General features: G+C 35.6%; 1 long non-coding RNA gene across 1 annotated transcript; it reads left to right on the top strand.

Annotated features, from left to right (window-relative positions):
• Positions 1-448: 448 nt before the first annotated feature.
• LOC141601029 (uncharacterized) lies at positions 449-2,324 on the top strand. The gene is made up of 3 exons (XR_012524340.1): positions 449-544; positions 644-751; positions 2,279-2,324. It is a non-coding gene; the product is annotated as an uncharacterized LOC141601029 (long non-coding RNA).
• Positions 2,325-2,707: the final 383 nt, after the last annotated feature.

Raw genomic sequence — 2,707 nt, 5'->3', positions numbered from 1 at the left:
ATTAATGTATTTGAAGTAATAATAATTCAATGAAATATAATTCTATTATATTTTGAAGTAAAGTATTTATTTTGATAGTTTCGAAATGTTTAAAAAATAGTTTAAACCATGTAAAAACCTTTTATTTCGAAATAAGGGCATATCGGGGAAAATGGCGATTCTTGTGAAAATTGGGCAAACGATTTTGGAAATGGGTCGTATGAGTACTCAATCTTCTTGTAATCTCGTGTTTAAGAACTTTGGCATTGTCGGAATTTGCATTTGACAAACGGTTCTAATTATCGTCGAAACGAGCCAAAACCGACTAATGAAATTCCACCACATATCCCGCTCCTTTCCCCCTTTTCCACGGCACTCCTTTTTCCCCCTCCTTCCTATTTCTTCCTAAGGTTTCCTTTGTTCCTTTGTTCTTGCCTCTTGACCGAAAATTCACAAAAAATCAAAAAAAACTTACAATCGTAATTTCATCATAACTTCTTCGTTTCTAGTCCGATTTTCGCAAAATTTATATTTTCGGAATCCTCTCTTCAAGATCTACATCCTAGTATGTTTGAATTTCAGTTTTCATTTTGTCGATTTAAGATGATTTTGGGCATAATTTCGGTTTTAGTAATTATTATTATGTTTTTGTTGTTTTTAATAGGTGAAGATTATGAGGATGATATAGGGGACTCCTATATAGTAGAGGTTGATGGGTAGCTACTGTTTTTAGGGTTTTCTCAAGGGTTATTTTGCCTTTTTCTAGCTTAAGGTAACATATTTCGAGTTACTCGACGAATAAATGTCACATTCTTTGCTTTTTTGTATGATTTTGTGATTGTTATTTGAGTAGTTTATTTCACATGAAAATATGTGTTAAATTCATGTCTTTTGTATGTTAACTTCACATATTAGTATGGAAATGAAATGGGAATGATTAATTGATGCTTAAAACGATGTTAAAATGAACAAAAACGGAGAAACGGGGGAAAGGGGGTGGCGGCCAAAGAGCCCTAGGAGCCCGGCAGCCCACGGCGACCTTGGGGTTGGCCGGGTCGGCCCGTTTCTTGTTTCGCGGTTTTTCATGCGTTGTTCGTCGTTTAGGGCGTATTAATGTTATATTTAGTATAAGTAACATATGGGTAGTCTTATGAAATGAATAATGTTAGTAGTAAATATAATGTTGATGGTAAAGTTATGTTTATATTGGTAGTTGGCACATGTTAGGATAGGTTATAATATGAAATTGTAATGAATAGGCTTAAAATGAATTTTATAGCGATAATTGTAATGTTTGGATGATTATGCCGAAAACTGAGCCTTAGTCCCTTTGATTGAATCGATGTCGATCAATTGTGTGATTGGTCAGCCGCGATTGAACCCGTACTGTCGCAGGACTGGGGTTGCGGGTAAAAATTCGGTTGGATGAAAATTATTGTGAAAAATGGATAATTGGCCTTATTCTTGTTTTAGGCCATTTATTATGTTTTTAGTTCACATGTGATGTTGGTTGAATTGAATGGTTTCTTATATTGTAGAAACGGCCTTAGATTCCCTAAAACCTTTAATATTGTTAATATTGCTTGAAATGGAATTGGTATTGAATACTTCTTGCAGGTTGTTGTGTTTGTCATAGATAGGTCTTTATAGTCTTTGACGAGTATATGTTCACTGCTTAATAGCCTTTGTGTTCCGGACTTGGTGGGTTTATATCCAAGTTGGGGCATGACCTCGTTACTTATTTTGAGGGTAAGTGGTCGGCTTAAGTACTAGCCAACCCTTTGGTGGACTCCTTAGGGTACTCACTTTGTTTTTAAAAAAATTGTGGGTCTTGGGTGCGGTGGTGTGTATCCACATGTCTAGGTCTGCGCAGATTTAGGACTAGGGTTTTGTTGTGTCTTGGCCATGTTTTGATAGAAACTCTGAGCCAAGATACCGGTTCGATTACCTTCCCTACCTCGTGGTATAGACTCGAGTTACAGAGTGACTATTGACGGTGCTAAGAACTTATGCCTGTCTTTGATATATTGCCCTTTCTTGTATGGTAATTTTATGAATTGTAATAGGTGAGATGCAAGCCGGTTACAATTGATAAAGTTTGGATTACTGCTTGTTATATGTTTCACATGATAGTTTAATTTGGTCAGTTTAGTGCTCATATGTTAGAATACTCGATAATTAATTTATTTATGATGTTGTTTACATGTTACATTAAATATGACATTTCGTGGCTGGGAGGACTCGAAGTTACTCCCCACTGAATTGTGGCTTTCGTGTTTGTATAAAATGCGATTGACAGGTTGATGATGATTAAATGGGGTACACGGACGAGCTAGTGAGCAAAATAACCTTGGACTTAGTTTGGTTATATTTTGTAGTAAACCTTTAAACATATGGTTGTGTTTATATATTGGAGGGACATATGTCTCCCTCTTTTACTTTGGTTTGTATCACTTTACTCTCGCGACTTTAGCATGGGTATGTAAATTAGTTTGTTAGTATTTGCAGGTTTTGGCACTCTTCATTTGGAAATGTTTGTGAATGGTTTAGAAAAGTTTTTAAAATTACAGGTTTTATTTAGTTGAACCAATTACAAACATATCCTGTCAGTTTTTCTGTAGAATTTACGTGTTTATTTATTGCTAAAAATGAGGGTGTCACAGTTGGTATCATAGCATATTTGCTCCCGACGCACGTTTGTGCACCCCAATATAAATAACTTGACCTT

This window comes from Silene latifolia, chromosome 1 (genome assembly GCF_048544455.1).
Source record: "Silene latifolia isolate original U9 population chromosome 1, ASM4854445v1, whole genome shotgun sequence".
Classification (NCBI taxonomy): domain Eukaryota; kingdom Viridiplantae; phylum Streptophyta; class Magnoliopsida; order Caryophyllales; family Caryophyllaceae; genus Silene; species Silene latifolia.
This window is presented reverse-complemented; position numbering and strand designations above follow the sequence as displayed.